At 39.8% G+C, this 25,117-nt stretch overlaps 1 protein-coding gene across 3 annotated transcripts in view; it reads right to left on the reverse strand.

Moving 5' to 3' along the window:
• The window catches only part of AGPAT4 (1-acylglycerol-3-phosphate O-acyltransferase 4), a 1,187,234-nt gene that overhangs the window by 940,504 nt on the left and 221,613 nt on the right, over positions 1-25,117 (reverse strand). Inside the window, exon 2 of one of the 3 annotated variants that reach the window (XM_044068027.1) lies at positions 23,702-23,859. The exons of the other annotated variants lie outside the window; for them this stretch is intronic. The gene's annotated coding sequence lies outside the window, so the exon portion shown is untranslated. The remainder of the gene's footprint in view (positions 1-23,701; positions 23,860-25,117) is intronic. 3 annotated transcript variants of the gene reach the window in all.

The raw sequence follows: 25,117 nt of genomic DNA on the forward strand, positions 1-25,117 counted from the left end.
TTTAATCTTAAAGACAAAAGGATCCAAACAAAATGTGTCCAATCCTCAGTGGATCTGTATCACAGAAGAATGAAACCCTTACTGGGACCAAGATGATCCACACTCAACTAGTGACCAGACTGCTGGAAGAGACAAAATGGGAGAGTAGAGTCAGAGTCTAATGCCAGCTCACCCATCCTGAAGGAAGGAATGCAGCTTGTCTCACTGCTGCACTGATACCAAATAGAGGCAGGCTGTCATTGCAAGAAAACCAGTGGCAAGAAGGCTGGGACTGCCAAGCAACATATGTTCTAGCTGGTGCAGGCAAGAGCTGTTGTGCACATGTCCAGGATGTCACCATAGCAGGGCAAACCCATCAGCTACAGTGGTGGACTGGGGTTAGGGCTTACCAGAAAACACAGAAAGCTGCCTAGAAAACAGCATTCATTACATATTCCTTTTTTGTAAATATGTTTTTTATTCATACGAGCACCCTCAATCTACCTTGCCAATCTTCTGTTTTGTTGGGCTGAATTCTATTCTGTTTCCTCACCAGCTGTATAGAGTACACATAACAGCGATGATATTTTTGTCCCTTAATACTTCTGACATGATTGATACTAGTATGCAGCAAGGCATTGAAGTTGTAGTTGCATTCTCTTAGTATATGTGCTTATTTCTTTAAACATGCATTTCCATTTCTGAAAGATGCTTTAATTCATTAGACATGGAAACAGTAGAGTACAGTCTGTCATACAGACAACATACCTAATCCATCTGTGGTAATATTTCATTTAATGCAAGATGAAATAGTAGCAGTGCATCTTCCTTCAAATTATTACACTTTTATATGTGTACATAGCTCGTCTTTTTGGGGAGGGATTTTTTTCTGGATTTATACCACACACTAACAGTGTAGTTTCTCCTCTCTACCATGTTATACATACTTAATTTGCAGTTTTAAGTAATATGTGGTAAATTTTCTTTAGGCAACACAATTTTACATTAGAAGGTGTAGAAACACAAAAATATAACAATTGAAAGGAAGTTTTAACATCTTCCTTGACCAATGTTCATTAAACAAAACATGTTTACTGTTACAGACAGATGCAGGACATACAGTTCATAACAATGTGTTCTTTGATATTTTGCTGATAAATAAGGGTAAGCATATATGAGGCTTGTGTAGAAATGTATACAGAAGTAACAGAAATGATAATCAGTGACGAAACTATGTGCTGGTCATTGACTTGATACTTTAATTACCACTCCCTCATCCAACCTCCACTGTAGTGCCTGACTGAGTACAGCCATTTGATACGTGCAGTTAATATTGTAGAAGAAATTGTCTTATACAATTATCATATTAACAAATATTTTCTGGCCAATACAAACAAAATCCTTTCCTTACAAAAATGATCTGCATGTAGTGCAATTAATATCTAAAGCTAAAGCCTACTACATATGAAATTATGTGTCATTGTAAATATGTTTTTGTTTGTGTATAAATACATACATTTATATGCATGAAGAAATAATTAAAAGTATACACATGCAGATGTACACCTGTATTTTCCAGACATATTTGTATACTTACATATATTTCTTTACTCACACAAAAGCTGAAAGACAAACAACAACACATTTCTATTTATACACAAAAACATGTTATCACATAAACATTCCATATTTATACAAAGATGCACTTCTGTATAGTGAGATTGGTTCAGTGCAAACTTCACCCCCCTCTCCCCCCTAAAGGAGAGATAACTATCCCAGCGGAGTGTAGCCTCCCAGACATCTCAAATGCGCAGGTGAAAGCTGCTCTCTCTAAAGCTAAAAACACAGCATCAATGGGACCGGATGGTGTCCCAGGCTGTGTGCTACACGAGCTAAATGAGGAATTAAACCCGCACATAAGGCAGCTGTTTAATCTCAGCCTTACCACAGGATACGTGCCCAAGGAGTGGCGTACGGCAACTGTGGCCCACTCCACAAAGGTGGTGCCTCTACGGACCCTGGTAATTACCGCCCCATAAGCTTAACAAGTCTAGTCTGCAAAGCTATGGAGAGGATCATAATGGAGCTCATAAACAAAGATATAGGGGACTTGCAGACATTGGACCCGACCCAGTTTGGCTTCGTCAAGGGAAGATCATGCCTTTTGAACTTGGTCGACTTCTTCGAAACAGTCACCAAGGCCATTGATGAGGGAAAGGCAGTCCATGCAGCCTACCTTGACCTTGCAAAGGCTTTCGACACAATACCCCACTCGGGATTGTAGAAAAACTTACCAGCTTAAATGTAAATCCATATGTCACAAGATGGGTTGCAAACTGGCTTAAGGACAGAACCCACAGGGTTAGAGTTGCTGGCGCTATGTCAGACTCCAAGCCGGTCACAAGTGGTGTCCCACAGGGCTCGGTCCTTGGCCCCCTATTGTTCGGCATCTACTTCTCAGAAGTACAGGCCAACATGGGAGGACTTTGGCTGACAAAGTTTGCAGACGACTGCAAACTTGGGGCCATAGTGGAAAGTGCATCGGACACGGATATCCTTCAGAAGGGACTCACGGAAACAGATAGCTGGTGCCAGAGCCATGGCCTGAAGTTAAACGCCAAAAAATGTATAGTCATACCCTTTGGGAAAAACAAGGTAACCCCAAGCTACCATATAGGTGGCAATCCACTAAGCACAGAAGAGGTTATCAGGGACCTGGGGACCCAGGTTGACAGTGGCCTTTCTTTTGACACTCACGTTGCTAAAGTGGTTAGAAAGACCTTCTACATTGCCCACCTGATCATGAAGGGATTCACATCCAGATCTAGTGAGGTCATTGTTCCACTGTACTCTTCACTTATCAGACCAATGATCGAGTACAATGCCCCATTCGGGATGTATCTCGCCCGACATCTGCAGCAATTGGAGAGACCCCAAAAGTTTCTCACCAAAAGGATAAGGGACTCCAAAATCTGTCATATGCTGCCAGATTGAAGAAACTCCAGCTCTATTCAGTCGCATACCGTCTGCTCAGAGGTGACATGTGCCTGACATACAAGGCCATGTCCAACCCAGAATTAATGGACATGCTCCACCTCAAAAAATCCAAATCCACCAAAACCACTAGAGCAAGTGACTTAAACCTTAGCACGGATATAAATAGGACGTGCTGGAGGGATAGATTTATCACTCAGAGACTCCCTATGCTGTGGAATAGAGTCCCGGTCCATGTGAGGCAGAGCACCTCGCTGGCTCTGTTCAAGAGAAATCTTGACCTGTGGATGGGAGATTGTAGGTTTACCCCGGGAATCATCTCTGTCTCACTGCTGGACAGAGGCACAACAAACTAATGGGTACAGTATTTTTTCATATAAGGGGTGGCGTAAGCCACAAAAATTCGGGCTAGGCTTATAAATGCCTTGGGGCAGATAGCCTAGTATAAACCTATGAACCTATGGATGGTAGGTAGCTACCTGTGACTGGGAAAGAATGGAAGGAACTGATCATGACGTAACTAATGTTTGGCAGGGAGCAGGGATGAGAAACAATACAAAAAAAAAAAAGATTTACCTAATATTATGTATTCTTTTAGTTTGGAAATGTTTCTCTCAGCACAAAAAACGTGGCGGTATGCAATGTTCCTGACTGTAGGAAACACTGAATGTTTCAATAAAACATAAATAGAATGGAACATATTACTATAGTTGTTTTGTTATGCATTTAGTTTCTTAGCAGCACTTATTTTGCTTGTAATGTTTTCATTACAAGATTTTGTAAGAACCCTGGCTTATGCCCTCAAAACAAAATCAGTCAATCTGCTGTTAATAAGAGAGCATTGTTTTCAAAACTTGAAAAAGTCAGACTATGTGAAGGATAGCTACTGGAGCTGAATCTACACCGGCATGCTGTTTTACTGGCATGCTTTTCTACAGTTGTGTAATACTCTTTTCAAAGCAAATGTTATTAAAGGGAGCACTCTGCCAAGATGGCAGGGCAGAATCACAAACCGCTGCCCAAGTGTAATGCTACACGGTTATGCAATGGAAAGTTTGGTAGCCTGAAGGCATTTCTGAATTAATGAGTTAAACTGACATATACATTTAAAGAATACAAAATAACTTGGAGCTGACCCCAGAATAATGTTGTTGTGATCTAATAGCTATCTTGTCAGAAAACCAAAACAGAGTATTTGTGTTTATACGCAGACTGCTGTGGATAATGCTTTTATATTAACTGTCACACTGAAGCTAACATGTTACACAGCAGGGAAGAAGCAGCAGTCACAAAGAAATATTAATTTTATGAGAAGCTCACTTTATAAAGCACATTGGAAATACTGGGATAAACAAGGCATTGCAAAAAGTATAAAAGAAATTAGCAACATAAATTTTTTGTGTGCAGCCTAGTCAATCATGTAAAATTATCTGAAAAAATGACTCATGAAACCATTTTTCAAGTAAAAAATTTACTTCACCAATTAAGATTTAGCTGACAGCGCTGTTTCAGTTATAGCACAGATCTTATGCAAAAAAAATAAAAATTCAACTGACATGCAATGCTATAAGACGTAGTAAACATTTAATACCTCTGAAGCAATGAGGTGTTTATTTACTGCCTTTTTATCTTTAATATCGACATTAATTTACCATACATAATTATTGTCTATTAAGTACATGAAAGTATGGCTGTGAATTTCCATTCAAAGCATTAACAGTCTCTGTGTAGGAAATAATGCTCAAGTATATTCAAGGACTACATTAAGAAAACACAATCACCTTTTTATTTTTTTTATTTATTTTACATTTGTTGACCGGGAAAGTCCGACTAGGTTCTATAGATCCTGTTTTCAGCGGAGGCCCAGGGAGAAATGCTCCAGAAGCATGTCTTTAGAATGTGGGAGGAAACCGGGGTACCCGGAGGAAACCCACGCAAACGCAGGGAGAACATGCAAACTCCACACAGAAGGCACCCTAGCCGAGAATTGAACCGGAGAACCTCTTGCTGTGAGGCAACAGCATTAACCGCTGCACCACTGCGCCGCCCATATAGACTAATATGATATGACTTAAAAAAAATAGCTCATGGGGCAGCAAACTACATCAGCAACCAAATACATTTAGGAAGGCAGATTTAAACGGGCTGTGGCAGATACTCAGAACAATGTGAGCACCCAGACAATGAGATGGGTTAAAGCAGGTGGTTGGGGAACGATACAGTGAATGGTATCATCCTTTAAAAATGCAAAGAAAACAGCAACATGTAAACAAAACAGCAACATTTTATTTTATTTATAAAAGGCATATTTGATAGACCACTACGATTCTTAAAACAAGGGTCAGGAAAGTGGCATCTATCTGCCTTGATGAAGCAATGGCTGAATTTTCATTTACGATTACATTAACCGTATGAAACTAACTCAGCTAGCTGGATGACTACAGTGGGAAAAGATGAACTATCCTAAAGTTACTCTCATTTCATGGGGAATTTGGCAAAAGTGTGTGAAAAGCTCAAGTAGATTTTGGAAGGAAACAAAGCCCTACTGACTTTGTCAGTACACAGAGGCTTACAAAACAGGAATGGTAGCTGGCGATGGTGCTGTGTCACAGGATAGCCTACACACTAGCAAACAAAAAGGACACAGTGCCCTGGGGAATGAATTCAGAGATTGTCACAGGTCAGTTCACAGAGAAAAGACAACTTTAGCAGATCATTCTAGACTTGATCTTAGAAGAAGGCTGGAGACAGCAAAAAGTCCACACCAAAGAAAGACACTCTTTATATGCAAAGGTACCACAGAGGGAGACAGAAAACAAGGATTATTGAAAGAAAACAGAGATGTAAAATCATTCATTAAAGATAAGCAAGATAATCGGCTCTGTACATGGACGATTACAATGCTGAGATGTTAATTTATTTTACTTACTTATGGTTACATTAACAAGGAGGAGCACAGACTGACAGCAACACATAAATAGTTCTGTGTAGTAACAACAGAGAAAAATGACCACAGCTGTGAAAGACTACTTTGATTACTTGCTATAGGGACTTTCAAGTTCAGTTCCAAAAATAAAGCACTAAAAATGGATTTTATTTATTTATTTGTATTTGATAAATGGGTAGGTAGACTGGTCCGAAGACCCTTTAAAGCCATGGCTCAGGCACACGTGTGCGACATAAACAACAACAACAGAGTAGTGCAATTATATGTAGAAGGCTGATTATATTCAATAAAACACAAATCAAACAGTACATCATCCATACAAATTATGCAAAGCTTATATACAATATATCAGAATACTAAAATGTTAATATCAGAAAACTAAAGATCATTATTCAAAATTTCTAAATAAACCACTGTTACTGTAACAAAAGAGTAGCAAATGTGGAGAGGGGTTGTATGGAACTTGATCCACTGCAATACATTTCATCTTTAAACATACTGGTGATTTTGTGATTAGCTATCTGGTGCCTTGTGTTATCACAGTAAACTGTGACAGAAGTCATCATTTAACTGCTAAAAAATCAAATGAGGTAGGTTTCGTGTTCAGTATTTTTTACATGGAATAATGAGCAGTGAATATAAAATGTTACGGCCAAATGGAAATGCATCATACTGTTCTGCTAATACAACCTTTTCACAAGGGTCTATAAATGGAAAATTAGGCTTGTTATTATCCATCAAATGGGTTACCTATTAAAAGAACAAAGCCTGTAACTGCAAATCCTGAAACTTCATAAAACAAACTGAAATTTCCACATAAATACAACGAATGCTAAAAGTCTCTGTAACACCGTTACAGCATTTTTTGTTAGGGGCAACCCCCCATGTCTCCGCACCCACAACTACTTATAACTCTCAGAATGCAGCACCTTGGGGTAGGGGGAAATACTCCTGAGTTGTTATAACCTCAGACTTAGTGTCTAGCCCCCATTTTTGCATTGTTGGTCTTGCTGTTATGTACTAAAGGTACCAAACACACTAAAAATAAAAATTATGTGCAGAATGTGTATAAATTTATATGTTTAGTTACTTTAACCTCAGTTCTACCTTGATTAGATTTAATACACTCTTGCATCACACCAGAGATTTAATTAAATGGTAAATGCAAAACATACATTTTCATGATGCTATTACCATAAAGTTTTTGTAGAATTCCCCCATTTAGCATACTGGTGCACACTCATGCACACACCCGCACACTTTTATACATTACTAGTTTATCTACTGTTTTCTGTATTTTGTGTGTTTTTTCTACTGGTTTTCATTGCATAAACAATTTTGGGGCTGTAAACATAAAAACTGTCATGACATTTTCTCTGAACTGTAAATAACTTAGTTTTTTATGCACACTAATACAAATGGATGGATGTTTATTAGAAATTACACACACACACACACACATATATATATATATATATATATATATATATATATATATATATATGTATGTGTATGTGTGTGTGTGTGTGTGTGTGTGTGTGTATATATATATATATATATATATATATATATATATATATATATATATATTTTTTTTTTTATACTGTTTTAATTTGATAATGCCTATGGTGTGTTTTTCTTGCATCTGTCCAGTTAGCTCTTTTTGCGTATCTACCTATGTATATGTTTAGTTCTTGTCATGGACCTGATGAAGGCTTTATTGCATTAGTTAGCCAAAAGCAATTTTAGTTAAAAGCCAGTCTTTTTACATGTATGTCATGCTTTTCTTACTACTTGATTTTGGAATGTGGGTTACAAATTGACAGATAGTGTTTTCCTTAACTAGGATTTAGTTTGATCTAATCAGTAGTGTTGTGTGCGGGTGGGTACTTTCTGTTCTAAAATGTACTTTTACAACCTTGTTTATATTGTTTGCCAAGAGTAGGCTGGTTTAAAATTAAATATGTATATTTTCAACACCTGCTTCTAAGTATATAAAAGCTAATATGTTTAACGTTGTTAAAATATTTCTGATTTTTTTGTTACTGAGGATCACTTGTCTGTGACGAATAAAGGCTTGTTACTTTGGATCACTATCTGGGTTTCATGATTTTTGGAAATTATTGTGACTGAGCTCATTAATGAAGTTTTTATATTTTTTTCCTCGACACTTGTCTTGAGGTTGGAACTAGACTGATTCCTGTGCTTGTTCATTTTTTATCTTGTACAAATACACGTCTTTGGACATGAATGCATATGTACAGTATACTGACAGACTGCAGTCTGTGCTACTAACACTGTGGCTGCTAACATTTTTGAAAAGAAGTGCTGGCAACATTAAAGGAGTGTAAGGTCTGTGAAACTGTAAAATGTTGCATTTCAGATTTGCTTGTATTTTAAAGTATGTTTCTACGCCCATTCCACAATCCAAGTAAATGCTTTAGGTAATTTTCACATCACTTGGTAATAATAACACATATGCCACTAAGACTTATGTCTATCCATGCTCTGGAGATGCACAACTGCAAAACAAGCTTTATTATTCCCCAACTGCTGTTTAGCAGTAAGGTTATACAGTTATGATTATGGCTTGCATTTAATTTTTAATAATCATATTTTATATTATGCTTTAGAAAACATGATACTTTAAATATATTCTTACATGAATGCAACACACAGCAAATGCTGACAATTAAAAACATAAATTTTTCAGGTATTATAAATATATGTGATATTAAATATTAAGCTATAAGATATAAAATATAGCTCTTAGTTGCAATAGTCGCACACATTTTCCTGGGATGAACCTAAATGTAATCAACAGCCTTAAACACAGTTAAAATATCCTGGGGACAGGAATAGCAGAAGATCATTTGGACAAGCGTAAATTAAAAACATAATATAGCAAGCCCGCATACTAGAGACAGCAGCGACAGACTACAATTTGTAAAACTGCCAGATAAACTAAACATACACTTGGGTTAAGTTTTTGCAACATACAATGCATTTCCAAATATTACAAAATTCTCAGACTTTCTTAAAACTTCATATGAATACTTCTAAGCTGACAGTACTTTTTTGGATGAAGTCATGTTACAGTTTCAGAGTAATTTCTTCTTTTAAGCCAATGTGTAATAAAAAAAATGTTACCCAAGCTGATACTAAACATAATAGACAGCTTTCTTCAGTTACATGGTACTTTCTGGAAATATACCCAACAAGTACACTGCGTGCAGTCTTGTTTATTCTTAATGAATGATGACTCGACCAAACTGTTGAACAAAGTTCCACATTGACTAAATAGAACACCAAAAATACAAAGTCAGTCAAGCAACTGAATCTTTCTCACACAGTAGATATTCAGGTGATGACAGCTTATACACTGATTTTAATTTACAGGCAGTCAAGTCGGCATCATGCAACAACAGAAATCAGTGATGTATAAATTTAGAATAAGGTAAACATTTATAGGTGTTACTCCAGATACACAGCTAGTCAGGACTGAAACTGATCTCATGCAAGTACATAGACCACTAATGAGGGAAGTGTGAGTATGAATAGTAACAAGCACTTTTTAAATGAATTGTGCAAGAATGATAAATGGCATTCTTTTTGGGATAAATTTGCAAAAAGAGACTAAATCCCATTTACGAACATTACAGTTAAATATTTTTTAATTATTATTATTTAGCGGACCGGAGTTCCGCTGTGGCGACCCCTAACCGGGAAAAGCCGAAAGACGCAACAACAGTTAAATAATTTTTAATATTTGGAAAAAGCTATTTTAATTAGATTTCAATACAAAAGTGAACCTCTGTTGAGGTCCCAATAGTATCTCAACATTGAGTTTGGGATTAATGCACCCTTTTCTATCAGCTGATGGAGAAGAAGATCACTGATCATTGTAGCAATGTGTTATTTATATCTGTATTAGGATTATCTGTGAGAGGTAGCAGTAGCATAAATCCATTAAACAGGTTTAGTCCTTTAACAGCGTTTTGAGTGTGTATAATCAAGAGTTTTATTAAAGAAGGAAGTTTGGTGAAGGAACTCAATGATTTATGCAAAAAGGGGGATACATCTATGGGATATCCCTAGTTTTATGGTCTAGTACCCTAGCTGTTGTGAATCATGGTAGAGTTTTACTTTGTGAATAAGTAATGATGAGAAATTAAGGACAATTTAGCCATTCTACAAACAGTACAAAAAACTTCCAGTACAATACTGTTTCAGCTAATTGTATTCTGCCACACCACTTAACATTCAGCAACTGTGTCGCAGAAGTTGATATACAGTGTCAGCCATTTTCTCCTCGGCAATTGTTTTTTGACCAGCTGTTTTATGATAACCCAGCTTATTATGTAGAGCCCTGTTTGATTTGGGAGATGAGCACTAAAGTGCTTATAAAGGCTGGCAGGTACGTTTAAATGCGTCTACTTAAAGGCATTTACGGTGTGACAGCTTATGGTCCATCCAAGTGATTGCGTCTCTAGTATTGCTCTTATGTTTCTATGCAATATTAGACTTGCTAGAAGACCTAGCAATAAAGGAAAAGATCCATTCTTCACCATGACCCATGATAAACTCAGAAGAATGTTAAGGCTGATCCCTAAAAGTAATAAGCACAATAGGAGTCAAAAAGGCCACCAGTATGCAGTAACAGTGTTTTATGTTTGTGGTGTATAGTTACAACCACCATTTTATCCAGTGGTGAACTCAGCGTGAAATTCTAGTCTCTCCCTGTAATTATGCCACTATTATTGAATGTAGCAATATTCTGAAATGGTACATTAAACAAACTCCCTATCTGAGCAAGGTATTTGCATAGAAACCGATATAAGAGGATAAAATAATGGCAGAATCATACATTCTGCTCTCGAAGTATTCTTTTGCCTGCACTAACTAAAACAGAAATTTTCTTTGTAATTAAAGATAGCCACCCAGAGTACTGGCAAATTTACCTGGTAAGATGGTGTAGGAAACCCATTTTTTTTTGTCTTTAGGGGATCAAATTGTGAGGGACACATATGGGTCTCTTGCTTAATACAAACATTAGTGTTCATGTTCTAAAACAGGTACAAAAATACCTTCCTCTTTATGGTTACCAGCATGCAATGCATGCTCTAGCACGAAAAGAAACTGTTTCATTTACCTCCTGAAGGTGTTAACCATAGGAGTAGTCATTAAGACAAAATGCCCACACAGCTCTCCAATTACAAGTTCCAGACTTGTCTAAATAGAAATAGTTTTGTTTGTGTGTGTGTGTGTGTGGGGGGGGGGGGGGGGGGCTATAGCAGCCTATCACAGTAAATTTCAACAACGCAATAAGAGTGCATAACCAAAAATTGCTAGGCTCCCATCCCAAAGACGTAACCTAAAGTCAGATTATGAATAATCTAACCAGCTAAAACAATTCCCAACTGAAAACCACTATGATGACAAAGAACAGCATCATTGCCTCCAATGTGATGGGGGCTGTGACCACTGCCACCACTGTGATATCCAGATGGCAGGATGCCACCTACTGTGACTTCCGGATAGCTGACACTGGTGGTGTTTCAACTCACCAGCGTCAACTGAGAATGAAGTAATAACAAGAAAGTGCCCATAGCAATTTCAACATTTCAATGATTAATTCACAAATACAAACTGGCCCCAAGACCATAAAGGAAATGCACACTTCTGCCCGGTTTACAGGCGTCCAACATCCACAGAAGCCTAGACTGCACACAGGCTACTTCCAGAGCAGAGTTCAGGTGTAGCACCTCCAGTCCTCTATCTTACCATTGTCTGTTTGCAAAACAATATCTTCTAAGTGCTCCTTTATCCACAGCAAAGTACAGTTTTGTACCTACCATAAATGTAGATGTTCGAAGATCCACATTGCTGCAGTCCTAACACTTGGGTAGTCCGCTGTCCCTCGGTCGGCCCGAATATCAGAGTATAAGGCTGATGTCGGTCAAGGCGCATTTGACTGACATCAGAACGTCAGGGTACAAATGCGCATGACCGACGTCATATCCTCAGTCTTTTCTTGCCCCAGATGTCAGAAGACCCTAAAAAGAAAGGTCAAAACCCATAGACAACAGCTAAACAACTAACCAGCCTAACACCAAAAATATGTACAATATATACAATATATACAATTATACCTCAGATGGATAACCCAACCCACACAACCACCTCAAACTACAGAGGGAAGGAGGGAGGGTATTGACTGCAGCAATGTGGATCTTCGAACATCTACATTTATGGTAGGTACAAAACTGTACTATGTTCTTCATCTCACATTGCTGCAGTCCTAACACTTGGGTAGAATCCCAAAGCAGAGGTAAGGGAGGATGGCTAAACTATAATGAAGCAGGAGCTGCCAAAATGCCCTGCAACACAGCAGTGGCAAAACCAGCCCTGGATTTAGAGTACAGTGGAAGGTGGTAATGCCTAGAGAAGGTATGCACTGAACTCCAAGTGGCTGCCTCCAAAATATCCTTAGTAGCCACCCCTCAAAAAGCTGTTGAAGTGGCAGTAGCCCTAGTGGAATGAGGCCTAATCCCAGCTGGAATCTCTTTGCCATGATGGGAATAACAGAAAGCAATGCAAAATCCAATCCACTTAGAAATAGTTTGTTTTGACACAGGCTTGCCCTGAGAGCACAAAGCAAAAGAAACTAATAACTGCTGAGATTGTCTGAACCCTTTAGTTCTGTCCAAATAATATCGCAACTGCCTGTGTACATCTAAAGTGTGCAAAATCTTTTCCCCTTTAGTTTGGGGATTTGCATAAAAAGTAGGCAAATGAATAGTTTGGTTTAAAGCCACACTAGAAACCACTTTAGGCATAAAGGAAGGATTAGTACGTAAAGATACCCTATCCTTATGGAAAATTAAGAAAGGCTCAACTGCCATAAGGGCCTGCAATTCAGAAACCCTTCTTGCAGAGGTAATGGCCAACAAAAAGCAGTCTTCCATGACAAATATTTCAACTCAGCAGTAGCTGCAGGCTCAAAAGGTTGTAGAGTGAGTTTCTCCAACACAAAATTGAGATCCCAAGCAGGAGTAGGAGCCCTTCGTGGGGGTCTTATATTCTTTGCCCCTCTAAGAAATTGCTTGAACAAAGGATGAGAAAACAATGGTGGGTCACAGTCGTAGTGAGCTGAAATTGCTGCAGCATGAATCTTAATAGAAGAGAAGGACAAACCTTTGTCCAATAACTCAGTAAGATATTGAAGAGCCACACTTAAATCAGGCTCAGAAACATCCAAATCCTTAGCTGCACTCCAAAATAAAAATCTCTTCCATTTATCTGTGTACACTTTCCTTGTACTAGGCCTTCTAGCTTCCAGAATCACATTCAAAACTTGTTGTGGAAGCTGAGACCCTCTATGGCTTAAAACAGAATATGCCATGCTGTTAGATGAAGAGAGTGAAGTTTGACATTGAGCAAATGACTGTCCTCCTGGGACAACAGATGTGGAATCAAAGGCAAAGGCCATGGAGGCTTCTGTACTAGACTTCTCAGTAATGGGTACCAGTGCTGTCGAGGCCAATCTGGAGCTATCAAAATCATCCTTGGCTTGTCCTGTCTGACCTTCAGAAGTACCTTTGGGAGGAGAGGCAGAGGTGGAAAGGCATACACATGAAGATTTTTCCAACTGAAAGAAAGAGCATCCACTTTCCAAGCTGTGGGATGAAACCGCTTTGTGCAAAACTTTGGCAGCTGGTGGTTTAGTGGAGAAGCGAACAGATCTATGTCTGGAGTTCCCCAAGACACTGTCAATTTCTGAAATACATGAAGATCCAGTCTCCACTCGTGGGGATCCATGATTTGTCTGCTTAACACATCTGCTAAGGAGTTCTGTGCTCCCGGCAGAAACCTTGCCTGAAGACTTAGTTGTAAACTGAGAGCAGTCTCCCACAAAATCATTGCTTGCCTGCAGAGAGGATAAGAATGTGTTCCCCCTTGCTTGTTGATGTACCACATGACAGTTGTGTTGTCTGTTAGAATCAACACCTGCCCTGGAAGAAGTAAATCCTTGAAAGCTATTAATGCAAACTGGACTGCTAACATCTCCTTCAAGTTGATATGTAGATGCTGTAGTCTGACAGGCCACTTGTCTTGTATCCACTTTCCGTTTAGATGAGCTCCCCAAGCTTTGTCTGAGGCATCTGTCGTTAAAATTTGACTCGCCTCTGGCCGGGTCACAGAGAGTCCCTTGTTTAGGTGACATTCCTGAGCCCACCACAAAATTCCTTTTGAATGCAAGGTATTATTTGAATGACAGTGTCCAGATGCTGGCAGTGCTGTGTCCATACATTTTGAGATACCATTGCAACTTCCTCATATGCAGTTTGGCATTGGGAAGCACCAGAATACAAGATGCCATGAACCCTAAGGCTTGAAGGACTGTCCTTGCAGTCAGCCCGGACTGAAGAGATAAATGATGGAAGTAAAGGGAAAGATTCTTTTGTTTGTCCGGGGTTAGAAAGGCCATCTGGGATGCTGTATTCAGTCTTACACCCAGAAAGCACATGTCTTGAGAGGGTACTAGACTGGACTTTATTTCGTTCACAGAATACCCCAGGCATCTTAGCACTGCTATCACATATTCCAAATGACGAAGAAGCTCGTCCTTCCTTGAGCCAGAATCAGGCAATCGTCCAAATAAGGATAGATTTGTATTCCTTTTAGCCTGAAGAAAGCTATCACTGGAGCCAGAACTTTCGTAAATACTCTGGGCAGTAGATAAGCCAAAGGGCAATGCAGAGAACTGATAGTGAGAAGTCCCAGTCCAAAACGCAGATATTTCCTGCAACTTAGCCTGATAGGAACATGAAGGTAAGCCTCCTTGAGATCCAAAGTTACCATCCAGTGATCCTTGCCCAGTAGAGGTAAAAGCTGTTGTAACGTCAACATTTTGAACTTGGGAATGTCCAGATAAGTGTTGAGGATAGATAAATCCAAAATTGGTCTCCACGTGTTCCCCTTTTTTGGCACAAGGAACAGGCGAGAATAAAATCCTAGGCCCCTTTCTGGCATAGGAACCGGCTGTATGGCCCCTATTTGGAGTAACAGAGAAATTTGCTTGTGAGCCTCTATTCTTTGTTGAGGAGGAATGTCTGGCATGCCTTTGAAAGGAGGCAAGGTATGGAAATAAAACCTGTAACCGTAATGTATGATATCCAGTACCCATCTGTCTTGGGTAATCAAACTCCAATTTTCTTTGAAAAGTGCCAACCTTCCTCCCAAAGGTGCTGCCAGGCGAGAAGGTTCTGGCAGCTGAAAAGGCAGGTCATTGGGTCTGTTTACGAAAGGACTGACCCCTGCCCTCACCCGAAGACTGTGCAGGAGAGCTCCCTGTTCTAGGCCTGAAAGAGCCCTGACCTCTGCCCCTGCCACGTCTAGATCTACCCCTAGACTGGGAATCATAAGAAGGATACGTCCACCCTTTAGTAAGCCAATTTCTACTAAACTTTGGAGGCTGAACCTGCAAAAAATCTTTAACAGTCTGCATAGACTTAGCCTTGTCTTCCATTTTCTTTAAAACTGCCTCAACAGGAGAACCAAACAAAACATCAGATTGCAAAGGGGCATCCAAAATCCTAGTTTTAACATGGTCAGATAAATTTTGATCCCTTAGCCAGGCATGCCTGCGAAGAACTGACCCAGTGGTAGCCACCCTAGACGAGGCCTGAACAGCATCAAAACCACATTGCAAAGAATGCTTACCCACCTGTTCAGAAACATGCACTAAATCTTGTAACTCTTTACAATCAATACCTTCCGCCAGAGCATCAACCTTAGATTTCAACTGAGAAAGGAGATAATTTTGATATTTCAACATGTGAAACTGGCAATTCAAAGCTCTCATGGCTAGAGTGGAAGAAGTATAAACTTTCTTTCCCCACCTATCCAAGGCCCTGGCCTCTTTATCTGCCGGAACTGGATTCTTGACAACAGAAGCCTTAACACCCTTAGGCCCCTGACTAACAGTTTCTGGGTCTGCCCTAGGACTCTTAAAAGATACTTATGAGCTTCAGGCACCCTGTAATACCTATCCGGTTTAACAGGAGCAGGAGGCAAAGAATCAGGATTAAGAGAAGCCTCTGCAAACACATCTTCCACCACATTCAGAACAGGAGGTATAGCTAAAGGCCTATGCTGGGGTAAAACAAAATTCCCTAAGCCTTTTCCTGGAATCAGAGAAATCCTGACCTTCCCATTTAAAATGCTCTCTCATGGAGTGAAGGGTCTCTGAAAAGAAAAATCCTCAGGAGGAGAAGCAGAAGGAGTAGAATCATCCACATCAGAATCAGAATAATGAGAATACTCCTGCAAGTCTTCAGCCAAGACTCAGACACATCCAAGCCTGCTCATAATCCCGCAACACAGGTTCCATCCTAGGCCTCTTATCAGGAGGGGGCATAGAGCCTCTAATCAAAGTAATTAAATCTTCTGCCATTTTAAGCATGTGCTTCTTGGGCACTGAACCTGAAGAACTAGGAGTGACACCCACAGAAGCAAAACTAGACCTGCCTTTAGGAGAAGCCTTGGAAGCAGAAAGAGAGGGCCTAGACACCTTAGGAAGGGAGGGGAGAACAGTTACCTGAGAAGCCCCTACAGCCTGACCTGCCTCCTGGGAGGCCACATCCTGTAAAAACACAGTTTCTCCCTGGGACTCCAGAGAGGCCTCCGTCGGAACCACCGGTTCCACTGACGCCTCTAAAGAACCGGCGTCCGGTTCGGACGACTCCTCTAACCTAGGTTTAACTGCCTTGTCTTTGCGCTTCTTTGAGGAAGCCGGCGTCGGAGCATCCGACGGCATATTGTAATTGCATCGCTTCCCAAAGACCAACCTGGCACAATCCAACCTACGCTTTATAGTGCGTTTATTGAACCGAGCACAAAAGCGACACCCAACAACGTCGTGCTCAGGTCCCAAACAAGGTATACACAAATTATGGTAATCTCTATGCGGTATCTGTTTCCCACAAGAAATACAGTTATTCACTTTTTCTGACATCCGGTAAACCACTGAGGCAAGAAAAAACCAAAATATTCCCCAACAGGGTACTTAACCAACTCTGACTTCGGTCTGAAACTCGAATCGAAAAATTTCAGAACGCCAACGGCACTTGCAACACTGCTTCTGCATCGGACCATGCGGCAAAAAAGACTGAGGATATGACGTCGGTCATGCGCATTTGTACCCTGACATTCTGATGTCAGTCAAATGCGCCTTGACCGACGTCAGCCTTATACTCTGATATTCGGGCCGACCGAGGGAGAGCGGACTACCCAAGTGTTAGGACTGCAGCAATGTGAGATGAAGAACATCTGCATTTCACACAAAACATCATTTACACATAAACACACACACACACACACTCACACACACACACACACACACACACACACACACACACACACACACACACACACACACATGCACACAACCCCCCTGGAAAGGTTGGCAGAATTCTTCAATTCTCCACAGTTTTATCCTAACATAGCAGTACTGCCACAGCCAAAGGGTTCCAGCTACCTGCTTCTGTTAAATTAAGTCCGAAATTATAACACCAAATAACTTCTTGGACTAGTAGTAGGCCTAAGTAGTTTAATAAGTCACACAGCTTATTGACCAGTGGTGTAAACAAGGCCTCCCCTCTCCTCAAACAACAGTGCATAAATGAAAGAATAAATAATGGATGACAACCACAACAGCTTAAATGCTAACACATTAACTTTACTTATCATAGAAAATGAAAATGTAGATTAAAATACATGTAGATTGACACACATTGATAAATAAAATAAAAAGGCATTAAAAACAGATATGATATTTTCCAGATACTCAAATTCCCTGGCTACTACTTGCTGCAGAAATACTGCCCGTGTCATAATTTAGATACACTGATAATTAGTTGGATTCCTCAAAGAAGGTCAACCACAAACAAGACAGCATCAACTCCTTTCTAACATAGCAAAGCAATTCTATACAATCCTAGGGATTCAGAAAGAACTCCATTGCTGTCAACAAGAGTTGCCTCCAAAAGGAACTGTTCACACAATGCAGGAAATTGCTATTCAGAGACCACATAAAAGGCTAATCTGCATGTGTCTGAATCACAATTAACTATTATTCGTGCAAATCAGCACTTGCATGTCTTAAATCAATTCTGGCAACCCATTGTATTGCACTGGCACAGGCAACCTCTCTCATTCACACACACACACACACACACACACACACACACACACACACACATGCGTGCCTCTTACCTGTCCCAGAGTTGTCAGAATGTCTCTGATGTCACTTTTTTTTTGCCCCTGCCCTCTTAAATCACAGATCCTTACAGTCAGTCAATAATGCCAGACAAGTAAGGTACATTCTCCTTGCTGTATGTAAAAAGTAGTGTGATGCTATACCCATTGCTCTAGTAACTTTTTAAATAAGTCAATGTAATACTTTAAACATTTTCCCCGGTGTCATCTACTGTTCCACCCAGCTTTGTCCCAAACCCTTCTCCCACAGAGACACACCTCATCCCTCTCAACTGTCTGTCCCCAATTGCACAGGATGCTCTTGCTCTTCCCACTTAATGGTGCCCTGTCCCTCCTAACTTGCAAGCTGTCACAGTCATTGAATAATGCCAGAGATTAGCATTTCCGACTTATTACTATGTAAAAAAATACTGCATTACCTGATCTGTTAGTGTGATGGCTTAATGCTGCTGCTTTCTGTGTGAAAGGTTCAAGGCTTTTTCCCCTTTTACATTACTTTTTTATCTAAGATTTGGGTAATATTTCAGAATATCCCTGTTGTCTAGTGGTGGCGTAGAGGACTAATATTCTCTGTGCAAGTTTCAAGGGTGTATGGAATGAATTTTTTAAGTGCCTTTAAGGCAGACTTTATACAGTATCCCTAGTGTCTAGTGTTCCCCCTACCCCACATCTTTTGTCCTGCAAAACTTTGTTCTTTTATTTTTTTTTTAAAGTGCCTTTAAGGCACAATAAAAGAGTTGTCAGTGGTGGCTAGTGCTCCTCCTTAACAATATTACAAGATTTGCATTTTAGGATACAGGAGTGTAAAGGTGTGACAGTCCCACACATACACAAATATTCATGTATATATACACACGCGGGCGCACACACACACACACACACACACACACACACACACACACACACACACACACACACACACACACTACCTAACCAACCATCATGATCAACCCCCTTTTTCCCATTTTTTACATGGGTTTGTAGTGTCGTGTCAACTGTTGCTATCTCTCTCTATTCAATGCCACTCTCCTACCTTCTTCAGCTCTCAGGTCTGACTCTCACAGGTCTTCTGTTAGACAGTCCATCCACCTCATTGATGGATGCCCTCACTTCTTGTTGTCTTCTTCCAGTCTGTCTCAAATCTTTCTCAACATATTATCTTCTACTTTCCTGCACATGTGCTGACCAACATAATCTGTTCTCTTTTGATCTTTTTTAAATTGGAGTTACTTTAGCTTCTGCACTGTTCTCATTTCTTCTTCTGTCCCACAGTGTGCATCCTACCACCCATCTCAGCCACTTTACCTCTATCACCTTTAGCTTCCTCAACTGCTCTACCTTTACTGCCCAGGTTTCTGTACCACACAGTAGCACAGGTTGCACCACTGTTTTGACACCTTATTTTTCAGCTTTTTGGCATTATTCTGTCATATAAGCCCCTCTGATTCTAGCTTTGACTTCCTCATTCACACTTCTCTTCTCCTCAACTACCCTTCCCAGATACCTGAAGCTGTTAATCTGTTCCACTGTTTCCCCTCTACTTCAATTCTCCTCATCTTCTTCTGATTTACCCCATTTGCTGCCATTACAAGTGTCTTATCTGTGCTCAGCTGCATCTCCTTCAATTGTGCATTCTGTTCCTCTATCTTTTGCTGAAGTTCTTATTCAGAGTCTGCCACAGTCTGCCTGTAATGCCACATCATCTGCATACAGCAACTTTGTTGACCTGTCCCTTCCAACCGATTTGCTAATGTAGTCCATCACCAGTACAAAAAACAGTTGGCTCAAAGCGGAACCCTGAAGCACACTCCACTCCACACAGAACCCCTCTGAAAGTCCAAGCACCGTTGATACCTGAATCATTGGGTCCTTGTGCATAGCTTGCACTAATTCTACCAATGGTTCCAAGACTTTGAACCATTACACGACTGCCCAAATTAGCTTTCTTGGGACCTTGTCACATGCTTTCGCCAAATCTATGAATGCCCAGTTGGACTCTTCACTCATTTCTAGCTTCTTCATGTACCTGCCTCACTACACACATTGGGTCAGCTATGCTGCATCTTGGTCTGAATCTGAACTGCTCATCTCCCATCGTACCTTCTATGACTTTGTATATTAATTTTTCACTCACTTTCTCCAGAACTTTCATACAATGTTACAGGAATTTGATATGTATGTACTGCCTCAGTTGTAAATGTTCCCTTTGTTCTTGAACAATGGTACTAGTATGCTTAGTAGTCAGTCATCTGGGAAATGCCTTTCTCTCCATACTGCTTTGAGTACCCCCAAGAGCCATTTCTCCTCTGTCTCACCCAACATCTTTATCATATCTGCTGTGACCTCATCTGATCCTGCTCCTTTTCTTTACTTTATGTTCCTTAGTGCTGTTTTTATTACTTCTATGGTGGGCTCCTCCTCTTCTTTCAATGTAGGGTGTGTATGGGATAGTACAGCTTCTTGTGGGGTTTACTTCATTCAGAAATTACTGGAAGTACTCCTTACATCTGCATTTGATGTCCTTTGGACAAGTGTGAGGGTTGTTGCTGGCATCTATCATGAAGGGTGTCTGACTGTCTTCTTTATCTTTCTGTCCTTGCTTTGCAACTGATATGCTATCTATTGTGTCACTATCCAGAAGCTCAAAGTGCCACTGATGTCTTGTTCTTTCATAGCCTACTTATTAGCCAACCAGTATTTCTTCCAAGTCTGGGCAGTCTTTTCTATCTCTCTCTTTTTCCTGCACTCCTTCTTTCTTTTTGATGACTTCCTGGATTTCTGCATTTTACCAGCAGCTTTCCCTACGTGCCACATTTCCATACCTGGCTCAGCTGCATATCTGTTCTGTAGTCCTCACACATGCTGTTTTGAAGAGCTGCCATTCTTCCACAACTCCAGCTATTTCCTCCTCTTCTTGAGGAGATAGAGCCCTGAGTAATTCCTTGAACTGTTGTGCTTTCCCGACAGTCAACTTTCAAGTCTTCAGCCTCACCTCTGTTGACCTCAAAGCTTTCTCTGAACACTGTTTGCAGCTGATTGTGGCCACCAGTGGTTTATGCTGTGGACCGACTAACCCTCCTGCTTCAACCTCCGACATTAAAACATAGACACACACACACACACACACACACACACACACACACACACACACACACACACACACACACACACAAAGACACTACCTGTCCACTAAACTCCATAGTACTTACCTCCAATGTGATGGGTGAACAAGAGCTTTTGGCCTTGTTTATTAACACATGCATAAATGCCTTACCACAGACATTTTTGGGGGAGAGCACATGGCTAAACAGTGTACGCCTTTCCTCTAGAATGTTATGTTAGCATTTGCATTAGGCCAGAGAAACAGCCCACTACAGTGCTGCAAGTCTGGTAGGGCTGTCTTTGAACTGGAAACGGCTGTACATTATGGTAACCTTTTTGAATCCAGTCTAACATTTTTCCCCAACAGTCAGTGGTCATCATATGACATTATTTTCCTGACACTGGTGAAAACTAGTGGTTAAACTAGTTCTTTTACTCATTATGGTAACATTTCTTCAGAAACAAAATCTTGACTACAAATACAAAACCACGTTTTCTTCTTCCCCAAGGATTCACCCTGGTGTCTTAGTGATATGCCAGCCATTAAGTCTATTAGAGATTACAGCAATTACATCTTTCTTTTTTTGTTTTCTATTACATCCACAAGAGAAGACAACAAGTATGGAGATCCAACTAATTTCATTATGCATTCTCTGTTCTTTTATATTCAAAAATACACAACTCTCACATTCTTTGACAATGGGAACACCAGTGTTTGCAGGTGAACAAAAGAGAAAGGAAAGAAAAGTATTTTATTTTTATTTTATTTTTATTTTACATTTGTTGACCGAGTAATTTCCATTTTCAGTGGGAGAAAAGCTCCACAGAGTGAGATACATACAGAAAATGTAACAAACCAAAAAAACAATGATAACAATAATATTCATAATAATGGAGTTAGTATTAGGGTTTGCAATAACAAAAATAAAGACTAGTAAATCCTTCAATGTTAAGTAGTACTACAGGGTTAATTCCTATGACACACAATACTATCTACATGACAAGATAAAAATTGAGAAAGAGAAGGAAGAAAAAGAGAACTTAATAGATATAGTCAAAAGGAGAGTAAGTAAGGAAAGTAGAGTGAAGAAAGTAAGGGAAAAGATAGAGATTAACAGTGGAGAAAAAGCTAACAGTGGGGGAAGAAGAGTAAGACAAAGAGGGAGTAGTGAGTGAAGGAGGAAGGGAGAAAAGTTATAATTTGTTAGTAGTAGTGAATTAGCTAGTCAGGTTTATTACATGAACAAAGCCAGTGATTTTGGAAATGCAGTTTAATATTTTGTTTGAAAAGAGGCAATGATGTAATCTTTGTTATGTTAGTAGGTAACAAATTCCATTTAGCCCCAACAGCATTGGTAAAAAGAGTCACCAGCATTATTATTTGATTTTATAGAACTTGTCAGAATTTTACTGGAGAGAGTTAAGATTTTATATGGGGTAATGAGTTGTGAGAGTATTGGGGTATTATTTGGTTGGTATAAGATTTTGTGGGCAATGCAGAGTTGGTGGATTATCAGATAGTTCTGAAACTCAGGCCAGCCTAAAAGTTTTAAGTTTATACAATGATGTGTTTTATAGGGGTTGCTGGTAGCAAAGCGGGCAATGTTATTATAGCAGGTTGCCAGTTTGTTAAGACTTGTTTTTTTGAGATTGGTGAAGATAGGTGAAGCATACAGAAGAGTAGAGATAAGGTGGGAGTGAGCGATCCTTGTTCTAGTTGAAGGTGTGAGAAAAGGTCTAATTCGATATAGGGATCCTATCTTTCTATTAACTTGTTTTATGGAGTTGTTAATGTGTAGGTCAAATGAGAGATTATTATCTATTGTAATGCCTAACAATTTAGTTGATGTGTCAGGTACAAGTACATTACATAGTTTTAACTGAGTTACCATACACTGTCATCACAACTACAACTAATTAAAATATGAACAGTGACATACTCGAGAGAATTGTCACTTCAACTTAGAACCATTGTACCACTGCTCTGCTCTGTAACAGTGCTTACAATCTAAAGTAGCAGCTCTAGCCAGCAGATACTATTCACAGTACTTTGGTGTAAAATAACCCGTAATAGTAAATGATACAACATGACAATGAATCAGAGTATGAGTAAAGAGCTACAGTGGAACTGACACACAGTTACAAAGAATGAAACCTTTGCTGCTTGTACCACTTACAAAATTACAGTCAAGTCAAATTCATCTTCACTGTCTACAAATATATTATGTCATTACACTGGATAAAACCCTCACATATTTTAACTCAGTACAATGCGTACACTTTTGGAAGAGTAATGCAGCTGAGACCACGTTTTTTTTTTTACAAAAAGATACTGCAGTTTGTAATAATTGGAAACAAAACAATGTCTTGCAGTTTAATTAAATGTACACAATATACCTTTGACTCAGTTTGATACTGCAGGGAAATCGTCTCTTTTGGTACTTCTCTCTCTCATTGAATTCCTGTGGCAGGAATAATTTCCAGCTTCTTTTCCAAGGCTTTTCTTCGCTGTAGCTGCTTCTTTCTCCCAGAGCTGCTGATTTGGGATCCTAGTCCTTTTCCACAAAAAGCAAATGCTCTCTTACTGGGGTTTCCTCAGCCCTCTTTTTATATTACGTATTACAACTCATTAAAGAGACACCTGCTCTTTCTAATACAGCCAGGTATTTCTCTACTGCTAAAGCAACAGGTGTATTTAGCAAAAAAAATATAACCTCATTTATAACAGAGTCTATATAACTGCTGTAAGCATTACTTACACCATTACCCACACATACAGACAATGTTAAGACCTCTTATGAGAACCACCATACTATGAAACTATGTATATTTTGAATATATTTTCAAGTATATATATATATATATATATATATAAATATATATTTATATAAATATATGTACATGCATACACACACACACACACACACACACACACACACACACACACACACACACACACAAACACAATTGTTCATTTACATATGTATATACGCACAGACACATATATATTTATGCATGAATGGGTGTGGGTGTGTGTGTGTGCGTGTTTGTGCAGGGTTACATTTGTTGTATTGAGTGTACTTTTGCCAAATGTAAGATGTGTAACATTATGCCAAACTGTGTTTGTTCCAGTATTTCTTTATTGGTGGCCAAACTGACAATACACCTGCAAAAACCCACCAATTTAAAGAACACAAACTGAATCTATTTGCATTTTAGCAGTGTATGTGTCACTTACACTGATAACTTGTTATCTGGGAAACCTGGCTTAGGGTCAGGGGTCAGAAAGGGTTTAGGGTTAGGGAGAAACTGAAGAATTAGCTTTAGGGGGCAGGAGAGACATTAAAGTTTAGGAAGTGATCAGGGTCACCGCTGACTGTTGACCATCAGCTTTCTCCTGGTCAAATGACCTATTTGTTCCCATCACCAGTGTGAGGGCTGACAATGAGGGGTCATTGTTCATGCAACCATCAGAAGCAGTTCAAGGATTTTCTTAATCTTTCCTGTCCCTACCAGCATGTAGCTGGTGAGACTTTGGGGGCACAGGAAATGGGCTCTTGGCAGAGGATGCCACCTCATTTCTATAAGGGGCATTTCCCACAAGCAACCCTGCCATTTCCCTTGATTCAAAAGTGGTGATCTACCCGGTCTCCACCAGGAAAACAGCAGTACCCAATGTGCCCTTGAGTGCCTGCAATCCCCTCCAGCCCCAATAAGAGGTGAGCAGTCCTGGCTCATCTAGTGTTGGGGATACTAATCAAACTCCAGTCACCTAAGTTAGAGTCAGGGCTCTATCCCTTTTGTACCACACAG

Source organism: Protopterus annectens, chromosome 1.part0, assembly GCF_019279795.1.
Source record: "Protopterus annectens isolate FY-2018-M chromosome 1.part0, PAN1.0, whole genome shotgun sequence".
NCBI lineage: Eukaryota > Metazoa > Chordata > Ceratodontiformes > Protopteridae > Protopterus > Protopterus annectens.